This window comes from Bufo gargarizans, chromosome 5 (assembly GCF_014858855.1).
Source record: "Bufo gargarizans isolate SCDJY-AF-19 chromosome 5, ASM1485885v1, whole genome shotgun sequence".
In the NCBI taxonomy this organism is placed as follows: domain Eukaryota; kingdom Metazoa; phylum Chordata; class Amphibia; order Anura; family Bufonidae; genus Bufo; species Bufo gargarizans.
In genome coordinates this window covers 161,912,855-161,926,947 of record NC_058084.1, presented here as the reverse complement: position 1 = coordinate 161,926,947, position 14,093 = coordinate 161,912,855, and the positions used below count along the sequence as shown (strand labels likewise).

Below are 14,093 nucleotides of genomic sequence, written 5' to 3'. Positions count from 1 at the left end.
TATCGAACATTTACTTTTTATGCCAGTATCGATTTGGTATAAGGATGTCAATTTTTCCGATACTAGACCCTCCTCTTATGGCACTCGGGGAGCGCGCGCAGACAGTTGAGGGGGAGGGAGTCCCTCCCTCCTTTGACGCAGCCGCGCTGAACTCAATGAAGTGAGCGGGCTCTAAAGCTTCCTGCACCACTGCCACCAAGTAATGTGCCGCTTAATTAAAGCAGGAGGCGGGACGGGGGAGGGAGTACACTGATGCGCCGTATGAGCCAGTCACCTTGGCGAGCGGCAACAGCCTCCTCCTCCTTAGTGTCCTCCCCAGAGTCAAGCAGCCAGCATAGCAGGTGCCTGTCCACTGTGCCACCAATAATAATTAACCTTTTAATACAAATACAGGTGGCAGGTGCAGGCAGTACCCGCCTCCTGTATCTGTATTAAAGGTTAATTATCACTGGTGGTGCAGTGCGCCCTCCCCCCAGTATTAAAATCATTAGTGGCGCAGTGCGTCCCCCCTACCACCCAGTATTTAAATCATTAGTGGCACTATGGCAGCAACTTGCAACAACCCCATTGAGTACATTGGCTGCAGTGCTACAACGAGATGACAGGTGTCACGACCAGCCGAAATGTTATATCTATTACTGCATGACATGATGACTTGTACTTATAGAAATTCTCTATAAGGGTAACATATGATAGTCCGTCACAGCAGTGACAATCTGAAGATATTGTTAGCCTGTAGGCCCGCAGCTGAAATAATTACCGCCCATTATCTGCACAGCAACTCCACACTGTGGGCTGTAATGTAACTTTTACCTGGAGTGAATCATCCAGAAGATTGAGCTCATGTAAGAGGAGCAATTGGTCCAGGAGAAAATCATTTTCTGCAGTGTGCCATGCCCATGATTCATAACTGAGCACACCACCCGCTTGTGTCAGGAGTTTCCCCGCTCATTATGGAAAATGACGTTTTAAATGGCTTTGATGGATGGTCACTAAGCAATAGCAGCTTTATAATGGCAAGATTGTGGTAAGAATTGCATCCTGCTATTGGAATCTATTGAACAGAATTGCTTTGAAACCTTGTATAGTTTATAGGACGTGGTCTGATCTTTCACTCTTGTGGAATAACCATGTACTATATGCCACATCAGAGGCCTGAATATTGTACAAGATTGCTTTCCTTTTAAAACTTTCCAAAAACAAGATATTTCGATACACCATATTTTTCGCTTTATAAGACACACCCGATAAGATGCACCCCAGATTTTAGAGGAGGAAAAATAAGAAAAAAATTATTTTTCATCAGACCCTCGCAAATATCAGGACATCATATCAGTTCTCCATGTCAGACCCCCAACAGACCTCAAAACAGCCCTTTTTCTTTTTGACCCCATCAGACCCTCATCAGCCCTTTTCTTTTAGACCCCCAGCAGCCCTCAGATCAGTCTTTTTCTTTTAGACCCCCATCAGCCCTTTTCTTTTAGACCCCATCAGCCCTTTTCTTTTAGACCCCCATCAGCCCTGTTCTTTCAGACCCCCATCAGACAAAAAAAACGAAACTTCTCTTACGCCCCTGCGCCACGGTGCCTGTGGTCTCTTTAGAAGTCGCGCTCCCCTGTCTTCTCTGACCCACGCTGCACTGTCGCTATGGCTGATTCATATTCAAACAGTTTATTGTGGCGCTTTTGCCACTTTTTTTACTTGCTTATTTGGTGATATAGGAATCTATAGGAATTATGAAACACAGGACACAATTGTGTTCTTCAATTCATTTTATTTGTTAAATCATGGCTTTTTTTTTTTCTATCGCAGTATGGACTTGTTTAGGCATCTTGCTATTCCCTTCTCTATAGGGGAAAAAAGAAATAAAAAAATGCACTTCACACTTGAGAATAGCGTGGTGCACGTGTCGAGGGGAGGTGTCCCACAGGAAAATCTTAAGAGGACCAATACTCACTGGGTAGTAAATCTTATGTCTTATGCAGTACAGTGACACGTTTCAGCTCTAGCAAGAGCGTTCTTCAAACACTGAAGAAATGCGTCACTGTACTGCATCTATGTGACAATAAAAGACATAAGATTTACTACCACGTGAGTGCCGGTCCTTCTCTCTTGTTAGAATCAGAATGGCACTGAAGATAGGCACCATAAATGAAAACCAACAACTTGAGACATAAAAAAAAAAGTGTACATTTGAGCTGCTAAGGAAATGTCAGACCAGGGAGCCCTAAGGGCATGTCCACACTGCAAAAACTGACAGAAGTGGCTGGTTTTTGCGGAGGCATCATTGCCGGGATCAGGGTGGGTCCTTCTTCTGTTTTCATCCTTCGCATTGAAAATCTGTAGCATAAATTGATATTCTGTCAATTGAAAAGCCACAGTGCAAGTCAGTTTCCACTTCAGGGTTTCTCCGCAGCATGTGGATGAGATTTCTAAAATGTCATCCATTTTTGCAGGTACTGTAAATTGCGGCATGCAAGTCCGCGGCAATTACGCCATGTGTGAACCCACCATAAAAGTTCCATTAGAGGCTTGTGTTGGCTCGTTTCCATCAGGCTTCAGCTGTTCTTTAAGGGTCCTTACAGATTTTTTTTTTTTTTTTGTACCACTAAAAAAATTGCAGAATAACCACAAGCTTGCTGCATTTTTTTTTTGTGGCCCTGATACCTGACGGAAACCTGACAAATCCTGTTAAAATTGACATTACTTGAATTGTTCTGCTCTATAGAAATAGAACATTGAAAATAACGGTAGCACCAGAGGTGTCATGATGGACATAAATGGCGAGCATCAAGTATTTGTATAATGTGGTTTCTCAAATTTTCAGCTATAGAAACCCTTCGCATTTCCAGCAGCACAGGTGTGGATATTTATCAAGACTGACATTTTACACGCCTCTTAATCTCTCCCCTGCTTGCTTTAGATGCACCGCAATTATTTAGAAGCGCATGCGTCGTAATATTTGTGGCCATCTTTCCTGGTCCGTCCGACAAAGTGGAGATCTAGACCAGCAAGGGAGCTACTATAGAACTCCACTACAATCTTTGCTAGTTCCCTGGCATAAAGTACAATACTTGTGACTGACTGCCTACTCTGTCCCCTCTGGCTACTACGAAAAGCGGCGAGTGATGAGTAAAACACAAAGTCACATAATTTTGTGTAACGGCAGCGTGTGCGACTTTTTGGCATATGTTTTCTCGCACAGAGGGGTAGATGAATGTTCTATCACGGTCTATAGATAAGGTATTAGGCATTCTGTATAACCTAATAAATCACTGCAGGTCATTTGTCCAGGCTGTGTAGTGTTAGGAGAGGTACACCTGCAAAGCAGGGGTCCATTTGCCGGAAACCCTACCTATTATTCCACACACCACACCCACCTCTCAAGCCACCTGGGGTTTCCCCCCTCTCCCCCTATAGATGTTTTAAACAATTATCAACAAAGTGTTTAATTTTAGCGTTTCCCCAGACAGTGATTTCTAGATGATAAATGTTAAAGCGTTCACATCTTCATCAGAGGTCTGTCAGGAGCCTCAATCGCAGAATGTGACATGTTTGCCGAGAAGAATGAAAGTGATGGACACCATGACGGAACCCAGACCACCTTATAAGTTAGTGGGATCTGTTGGGTGAGACATTTAAGTCACTTTGGCATGATTTCTGTTTTTAATGAGAGCCATGTCACCGATTTGAAGAGCCAAAGAATATTTTTTATTTTTTTATTCTGTCTGTGATGATAGCAAAAATTGACTGTTTGGAGCACTGTAACCCAGCAAGTCCATTTATTATTCTATTGTGCCCAGCTGTATAAGGCAGACATAATAATCCTGCGACACATACATTTCCAATCATTTTATCTGTCAGTCTGCTTATCGTTTTCTTCACATGTACATACATGCTATACCAGGCCTGTGCAGGGAGCTTCCTTACCAGGCTGTTGTGAGGAACGGTATTAAGCTGTTATGGAAAATCCTAATATATCACATATATACCACTATCCAGGTTTATACTTCTCACCTCATCAAAACTGGCTGAGCATCTTGGTTCTATATGACCTCTTCTTTTTTTATCACACAAGGGCATATAAATGCGTCACTGGTTGGAGAATGCTCTACCTTTTTTACATGTTTGTATATCCTAGTCATGGTGCCAACCAGAATTTTCTCTTCTGGACAGCTTATCCCACAATCGCAGACAACCAACATTTTTTGCGTACATACTTTTAAACCATAATTAATGATGTTTATAGCTCAATATACTGCTAAATGCTGATTACCAGTATTTACTGTGAGCTGTAAAATGATAATTGCCACCAAAATAATCTCCTCAAGTACCACCAGTGTCCAACAAAATAACGGACACAACAATTTATTTATTTTTTCCCCCACAAACACCGGAAAAAAGCCGCCTATTTTTACGGACGGTCCAGAAATATCAGGACGTTTGGCAAACCTGATTTTAGTGATCACATGGGCAGATTGTTAGGAGGATAACCTGAATAGACTGTTTCAAATACACAATCAGATCCTTGTATTGAGAAAGGAAATGGATTCCCAATTATAGACAGCCTTTTGAAAACGCCCAAAAGCCTGGCAGATAATAAGGCATATTAAGACCCAAACAGCTTAATGTGTATAGTATTAGTAGTACGTTATAGTTTTAAAGGCTATGTACACCTTTTGGGGGCAATTATTTTTTATTATTGCATTGTACTTTTGAGCCTAAAAATCATTTTTCAATGGGACTTTATTAAAAATATGGAGTCCTTTTTTTTTTTTTTTTTTTCTGTACATAACTGAGATGCTGTAGTAGCGAGCTGACTGGCTCCTTATCTCTGCTCTTATCTTACTGATGAGGATGTGGCTTAAATAAGTGTTTGACCTCTTAGTAGTTTAGAGAAGAGGTTTATTAGAAGACCAGCACAAAGTGAAAGTACCAGTCACAGTTAGAAAAACAGTTAAACCATTTTTTGACAGAATAGCTCAATATTTTTAATAAAGGCTAATTGAAAATATAATTTAGACAAAAATGAGTCAAATGCAATTCTAAACGAAAATTGCCTCTGAAGATGTACATAGCCTTTAAAGTTTAAGATCTAAAATATGTCAGATTAAAAAAAACTGTAAAAAATTATTTTATTTTTTTACCCCTTCCTGCATATTTATGCCTATTTGTGGTGTTTCAACAGAAATTAGACATAATGGTACAACTAGTATATTGCACAGTATCTAAAATGCTGTGTGCCCCTGCCACCTGTGAACTTGGTAATTACAACTAAGTTTAATACAAAGAGAAGCAGATTTCACTTTTTTAGCCCATTCCCGCCCTGTGGCGCAATAGTACATTTCAGCAGAAAGGTAATTCCCACGAGCGAATATACTATTGTGGTACAATGATTGCAGGAGTGCAAGAGCTCTTTCCGTTCCATCACTTGCAGTGTTACACAGCTGGCACCCTTCTTTTGCTATAGGGATTGGAGTTTGCCTCTTATCCTAGCAGTTTAAACCCTTAGATGCTGCGGTCACTGCTGACCATGGCATCTAAGTAGTTAGAGAAATGGAGGGGGCTCTCACTGCATTGCCATGTATGGATGCCTATTAAACCAGTTTTCCAGTAGCTGAATTAACACATTGCAATACAGAAGTATTGTAGTCTATTACATGAGCAATCAGGGCTTTACAAGTTCAAGTTCAACTGGGGATTACAAAAAAAAAAGTTACATTAAATATTTTTTTTAAAGTAAAAAAATAAATTTAAGAACCCCCCCCCCCCAATGCTTTTTCCATTTAAAAAGCCTTTATTTTCATTAAAAAACAAACCAAAAAACATGTATGCATAATTTGTATCACCATGTCGCTAAAGTCCTTTACAATAAAAGCAACACTTTATTTATCCAGTGTGGTGAACAAAGAAAGGAAATGCCAAAACTGTCCTGACCTCCCCCAAAAATGCAATTCTGGTGATTTCGCAGCAGCATTTTAATTTCCACCTACAGGTCCTTCTCAAAAAATTAGCATATTGTGATAAAGTTCATTATTTTCTGTAATGTACTGATAAACATTAGACTTTCATATATTTTAGATTCATTACACACCAACTGAAGTAGTTCAAGCCTTTTATTGTTTTAATATTGATGATTTTGGCATACAGCTCATGAAAACCCAAATTTCCTATCTAAAAAAATTAGCATATTTCATCCGACCAATAAAAGAAAAGTGTTTTTAATACAAAAAAAGTCAACCTTCAAATAATTATGTTCAGTTATGCACTCAATACTTGGTGGGGAATCCTTTTGCACAAATGACTGCTTCAATGCGGCGTGGCATGGAGGCAATCAGCCTGTGGCACTGCTGACGTGTTATGGAGGCCCAGGATGCTTCGATAGCGGCCTTAAGCTCATCCAAAGTGTTGGGTCTTGCGTCTCTCAACTTTCTCTTCCCAATATCCCACAGATTCTCTATGGGGTTCAGGTCAGGAGAGTTGGCAGGCCAATTGAGCACAGTAATACCATGGTCAGTAAACCATTTACCAGTGGTTTTGGCGCTGTGAGCAGGTGCCAGGTCGTGCTGAAAAATGAAATCCTCATCTCCATAAAGCTTTTCAGCAGTTGGAAGCATGAAGTGCTCCAAAATCTCCTGATAGCTAGCTGCATTGACCCTGCCCTTGATAAAACACAGTGGACCAACACCAGCAGCTGACATGGCACCCCAGACCATCACTAACTGTGGGTACTTGACACTGGACTTCAGGCATTTTGGCATTTCCCTCTCCCCAGTCTTCCTCCAGACTCTGGCACCTTGATTTCCGAATGACATGCAACAGTCCAGTGCTGCTTCTCTGTAGCCCAGGTCAGGCGCTTGTGCCGCTGTTTCTGGTTCAAAAGTGGCTTGACCTGGGGAATGCGGCACCTGTAGCCCATTTCCTGCACACGCCTGTACACGGTGGCTCTGGATGCTTCTACTCCAGACTCAGTCCACTGCTTCCGCAGGTCCCCCAAGGTCTGGAATCGGTCCTTCTCCACAATCTTCCTCAGGGTCCGGTCACCTCTTCTCGTTGTGCAGCGTTTTCGGCCACACTTTTTCCTTCCCACAGACTTCCCACTGAGGTGCCTTGATACAGCACTCTGGGAACAGCCTATTCGTTCAGAAATTTCTTTCTGTGTCTTACCCTCTTGCTTGAGGGTGTCAATGATGGCCTTCTGGACAGCAGTCAGGTCGGCAGTCTTACCCATGATTGCGGTTTTGAGTAATGAACCAGGCTGGGAGTTTTTAAAAGCCTCAGGAATCTTTTGCAGGTGTTTAGAGTTAATTAGTTGATTCAGATGATTAGGTTAATAGCTTGTTTACAGAACCTTTTCATGATATGCTAATTTTTTGAGATAGGAATTTTGGGTTTTCATGAGCTGTATGCCAAAATCATCAATATTAAAACAATAAAAGGCTTGAACTACTTCAGTTGGTGTGTAATGAATCTAAAATATATGAAAGTCTAATGTTTATCAGTACATTACAGAAAATAATGAACTTTATCACAATATGCTAATTTTTTGAGAAGGACCTGTATAGTGCAGTCATATGTTATCTGATTGGGCTTTTTGTATAGTCTTGTTATTCAACAATCCTCAATCTCAGAAAGAGAAGAAAGTCTTTGGGACGTATCGTTTGTGCCTTCTCTATGACTGTAATCCGTGGACGGAGACCTGCACACATCCAGCTTCTTATTGATCTGGTCAGACTCTTCCTTGGTTCCTGACACCTGGCGACCTTCTTTGCTGCTTTTAGTTCATAAAGAGTGGAAGAGAACTGGCTAAAAAGAGATCACAAAGCAAATGTGGAAATATCATCCAGTAATCCCTAAGAAGTCATTTACTAGTGATTTGCCAGCAGTGCCAAGTTCCAGTGACCCCGTGGATTTGGCTACTTGCAGCTATTGAACTTGGCTTGCATTTTTGTAAAGTATAAAGTTGATTATTGTGACATGTTTTTTAGTTTTCATAGAGATAAGATTCTAGTAAAAATGCCATTTCAGTTCATCACTAAGATCCAGGAATTCTTGATAGAGTTCTCTGTCCAGTGTAAAGGGTATTGTTGTTGTGGTGTAAATAAGTTAACCCCTAAGGCCACCTGCACACGTTGCGGATCACGCCTGGTTTTTCCATGTGGATTCTCGTGCAGAAATACAGCAGCGTAATACAGTACCTGCAAAGTGTATGAAATTTCAAAAATCTTGTGTATATTTAGTGTTTTTTAGTCCATGCGGAAATGTACCTGCCGTGCAGAATTTGAAATTCGCAGCATGTCAGTTGTTCAATGTTTGGTGTGGATTTCACCCTTTTCATTTGAAGGTTGGGATCTGTGGCAATATCACATCAAATCAGCAAGTAACATTAAAGTGAACCTGTCTTGTGGATATTTGATTATAATCTAACTAATTATATACAATCATTAACTACTAAAAAGTGCCTTAGATGTATTCACTTACTGGTGTGACAGATGGTTACCTCATAATAGACACACAAAGATGCCACATGCCGCATGCTAATGAGCTGATTTGAGTCCAGCGTGATGTCATTGAGTCCAGCGTTTATTTAACAGCTATAGCCACTCCCCCTGCCCACCTGCTGCTGATTCATATGGAAAATAGCTGTCAATCAGCAGCAGGTAGGCGGGGAGAGTCAGGAGCTCATGAATATTCATGACTCATCGTTATCAGCTGGAGCTTTTCAATACAAGATGTTGGCAGATTGACTGGGTCAAATAAAAAAAGTGACCCAGCATTTTGTTAAGAGAATCAGTCACTTATTTATGTTGCCCTTAGTTAGGACACCATAAAACTGGTGACAGGTACCCTTTAATTAAGTGTATTTTGATGCAAATATGCTGCATGCAAATTTGTGCAGAACTTCTGCAAGTATGTGTTTTGTGGTCTGTATACCATCTGTTTTATTTTTTTGCAGATCCATTGTAATAATGCCTAAAACAGAAAAGAATAGGACATGTTCTATTTTTTTTTTATTTTTTTTTGCAGGGCTACGGAACGGATATACTAATGCGGACAGCTCACTGTGTGCTGTTCACATTTTTTGTAGGCCAATTGAAATGAATGGGCCTGCATCCTATCCGCAAAAAAAATACGGAACGGACATGGAAAAAACAAATACGTTTGTGTGCATGTAGCCGAAGACCCCCCCCAAAAAACCTTTAAGGCTACCTCAACACAGGTGCGGGTAGACTTGCAGCGTTGTAGTTTCTGCATTGACTTCTTGCACTGGCGCTACTGCCGAGCAGCTGATTGGCACGGTATCAGACCCCTGTTGTATAATAATGATGCCCTATTTTGAGAATAGGTCGCAATTTGTATAGGAGTGGACAACCCCTTTAAGGGCACGGGCATTCCAACATCCATAATTATTTAGGGGCACATTTATTAAAACCAGTGTTTTAGATGCCGGTCCTAATAAAGCCCTAAGCTGGCGGTGGTTCTGCTAAAGTTCTGAAGAGGCTGCTTCCTAGCTGTCTTAAATTTAGACCTTTTTCCACACCTGAAACAGGCGTAGAAAATGGTAAATGAGATGGGCCTGCCTGCCTGTCCCCTACCTGGCGTGAGTTGGGAGAAGTCACAGATTGTGGCGCACCTAGCTGTAGTGCTGCAATCTGCACCTGAAATATGCCTAATTTAGGTGTATCGGACCTGTCTCTTTGTGTGTGACAAGCTCTATTTTTAAATAGCACCATTTTGGGATACATGTAATAAGGCCTTTTGCACACCACCATATCCGGTTTGTGGTCCACAAACTTGCGGATCCGTAAAATGCGGATACCTAAAGTGCAATGCAATCCACGTTTTTCTCTGTTCCATTCATACAAATGGCTATTCTTGTCTGCAAAATGGACAAGAGTAGGACATGTTTTATAATTTGAGAGATGGACATATCCGATCCATAGAAATGAATGGATCCATGTGCGATCCACAAAAAATGCTGATGGGACGTGTACCAAAAATATAGTCGTGTGCACAAAGCCTAACTTTTATTATATGGGTTTTCTGGGAGTTTAATATTGATTTCTTATTCTTGGGGTAGGTTATCTATATCAGATCGGTACGGCTCTTACTCCTGGCACCCCAGCCAATATGCTGTTTGCAATCAGAACCAGGCACTGGAGCACTACAGCTCCATACACCTGGCCATGCATGGGTACTACAAACCTGATCCCATGCATGTAATGGATTTATGAGGGTTTGCAGTTGTGCAAACAAAGCCTGGCTGGGAGGACTATAGGGGTGAAACTAGAGCGGAGGGGGTTTGAACCAGCAAGTATGCATTCTTTGTTTTAGCATTTTCCCTGCCTTTTTTCCATTTTACTTTTTCTTTTCTTGAAAACTCCTTTAAATGTTGTTAAAAGGGGTCTCTAGGAGCTGCTACTAGCTGGGTCTGTATATGTTGTGAATCATGTTTTTTTTTTATCTAGATGGGGGAGGCACATGGTGTGATTTTCATGGCAAGACCACTTACTGTTATCTGACATATATATTCTTATAGCCAAATTTACCACCCTAGCTCCTCCCACAGTTTTTACACTACATAGACAGTAATATACTGAAACATGCGGATTGTTCCCGATTGGTGTGCTATTACTTTGTGGAACGTTTTTTTGTGATTGAAATTGGTCCCATAGGAATGAATGACGGAATGTTCAAAACTAGAGTGGAAGCTCTTCGCTGTAGGATTTATAATTAATTTTTAAACTACAACCGTTTGAAGATGGAAACTGCCAGTCAAGTGAGCAAGTTGGAGCAGTTTGTTTTTAACCGCTTGTTTTTGGGCCGAAATTGGTCCCATAGGAATGAATAGTGGAATGCTCAAAACTAGAGTGGAAGCTGACAAAAGCTAGAGTGTGAGCTGAAAAATCAGGACATGATGATTTCTAAACTGCCACCACTCCCCCATTTTCAAGCCCACCTACACAAATCTTATATCAAAACGTTCAGCTATCCCTGCTGCCACTAAAAATGTACACGGCTAAGCCATAGTCCTGATAGTTTTCACAATATGACCATTTGTTTGCAACTCACGCCGCCCATTGACATTCATTGAAATTCCACTCTAGCCACCTCAAATTTGAAGGGCAATTTCTAAATTGCGACTGTGCCCTCATTTTTAATATTTCAGAGACTTCAAAATGTAGGTCTCGGTCTTCTGATTCTCACAATATAAAGCTCTTTGCTGTAGGATTTATAATTTTTAAACTAAAACAGTTTTCTGATGGCAACCGCCAGTGAAGTGAGCAAGTTGGAGCAGTTTGTTTTTAACCGCTCTTCTCTGCCCTTGCTGTAGAGTGAGTTGCCGTAGGAACCCAGGTGTGTGAGCAGCCAGCAGAGTGACAAGAGTGCGAGTTGAAAAATCAGGACATGATTTCTAAACTACCATCACACCCTCATTTTCAAGCCCACCTACACAAATCGGCTGCTAATGTTTTTATAACTTTCTGTTTTAATGTAACTGTGAAGCACTTTGGGCAACAACATTGCAATTAAATGTGCTATATAAATAAAAGTTGAAATGCATTTCTCACTCTATCAAGATTGCCATGTGCACTTTTTAAATTTGATCAATCAATTCGTTAGTGTAATGTTTACTATCTTTACTCACTCCAAACAGTCCACACAGTTACTCTGCCCAGTCCAACCTTTTCACAGTTACTCCAGCCACTCCAACCACACAACAGTTACTCCAGCCACCCCACCCAGTTACTTTGCCCACTCCAGTTGTAAACTACTGGTGGAGGCAAGAACACTTCACACAATTTCCCCAGAAATTGTAGCTTTTCTAGTTTATACTATACTTGTTTTTCCATCCCACCTTTTCCACTACTTGCAATGCTATAACTTGATGTCCCAACGTGTTTTGTAACCTCTTCATGTGGTTGTGTTTGTTTTTGCAAATTTATGCATCTATTTATTTGTTTTATCGATTTCAATAAAGATACATTTTTAGATATACATTTTTGTATATTATGTGTCTGCAAGCAGTGTTTTGGTGTCTGTCTCCAAAGCAGAATGGAGACTGAACTGATACAAACTGATGCATTCTGAGTGGATCCTTTTCCATTCAGAATGCATTTGAATGCAAACTGATCCATTTTGGACCGCTTTTGAGAGCCCTGAACGGATCTCACAAACGGCAAGCCAAAGCGCTAGTGTTAAAGTAGACTTATGAAAAACCCAAATTCACAATCTCAGAAAATTAGAATATTATGTGAAATCAATAAAAAAGGGATGTTAAATAGAGAAATGTAGGACCTCTGAAAAGTATAATCATGCATATGTACTCAGTACTTGGTTTGGGCCCCTTTTGCATCAATTACTGCCTCAATGCGGCATGGCATGGATGCTATAAGCCTATGGCACTGCTGAGGTGTTATGGAAGACCAGGATGCTTCAATGGCAGCCTTCAGCTCTTCTGCATTGTTCGGTCTCATGTCTCTCATCTTTCTCTTGGCAATGCCCCGTAGATTCTCTATGGGGTTCAGGTCAGGTGAGTTTGCTGGCCAATCGAGCACAGTAAGCCTATGGTCATTGAACCAGGTTTTGGCATTGTGGGCAAGTGCCAAGTCCTGCTGGAAAACAAAGTCCTCTCCATAAAGCTGGTCTGCGGAAGGAAACATAAAGTGCTCCAAAATCTTCTGGTAGCCGGCTGCGTTGACTCTGGACATTATGAAGCACAGTGGACCAACACCAGCAGATGACATGGCTCCCCAAATCAATCTTGCATTGTGTGCTGCTCCATTCTTCCTCCAGACTCTGGGTCCTTGGTTTCCAAATGAGATTCAAAAGTTGCTCTCCTCAGAAAAGAGGACTTTGGACCACTGAGCAACAGACCAGTTATTTTTTTCTTTAGCCCAGGTAAGACACTTCTGACGTTTGTTCAGGAGAGGCTTGACAAGAGGAATACGACATTTGAAGCCCATGTCCAGGATCAGTGTGTGGTGGCTCTTGATGCACTAACTCCAGCCTCAGTCCACTCCTTGTAAAAGTCCCCAACACTTTTGAATAGCCTTTCCCTGACAATCCTCTCCGGGGTGCGGTCATCCCTGCTGCTTGTGCACCTTTTTCTTCCACACTTGTCCCTTCCAAATAACTTTCTATTAATTTTGCTTTGATGCAGCACTTTGGGAACATCCAACTTCTTTTGCAATTACCTTTTGAGGGGTTCCCTCCTTATGATTGTGATTTCCCATGATTGTGATCCCTACTGAACCAGACTGAGAGACTATTTAATGGCTCAGGAACCCTTTGCAGGTTTTATGGATTAATTAGCTGACTAGATTGTGACACTTTGAGCCTAGAATATTTTACGTTTTCACAATATATTAAACTTTTCTGAGATTGTGACTTTGGGGTTTTCATAAGCTGTAAGCCACAATCATCCAAATTATAACAAATAAAGGCTTGAAATATCTCACTTTGCATGTCATGAGTCTATCTCGTATATAGTTTCACCTTTTAAGTTGCATTACTGAAATAAATGAACTTTGCACGATATTCAAATTTTTTGAGTTTCACCTATATGTTGAAATGCTTGACGGGAGGACAGTTTGATTTGTCATTCATGTGTTATGTCATATAGTGGTTATTCCAATTTGTTCAATATTGTTGGTAGAAATAATTATGGAATATTTAAACAGAAGCAAAATGCCTGACTGTTTAATGTAATGGAGAACTAATAATATAAATAAAGCAGCTCTTCATATTAGATTTGCTTGTAGACCTTGAAGAAATGTAATGAGTGATAAAAGGCTGGGAGCCTGCAATCTTGATAATGGAAAATACTCTGCAGTATAGAGTATATCATATTAATGGAACTGCAGATTTTCATAGTTTGGCAGTAATACTACTGCAGACGCTTATAACCGGTCCGATTTACTGTCTAGGGTTTTAAAGGCTATGGACTCCTTTGCACTGATTTCTACTTTATGCAAAACGTGAAACTTTCTAAATAGTTTAATTAAAAATGGCCTACTATTTTGCTTCTGCAGACTGTAAGTCCTTCAACTAGTCCCTGGGGCTGACAAATTCATAACGGCACTTCTCCT

General features: G+C 40.8%; 1 protein-coding gene across 1 annotated transcript in view; it reads left to right on the top strand.

Moving 5' to 3' along the window:
- Positions 1–14,093, top strand: part of LDLRAD4 (low density lipoprotein receptor class A domain containing 4) — a 345,528-nt gene that overhangs the window by 102,446 nt on the left and 228,989 nt on the right. The window lies entirely within an intron of this gene.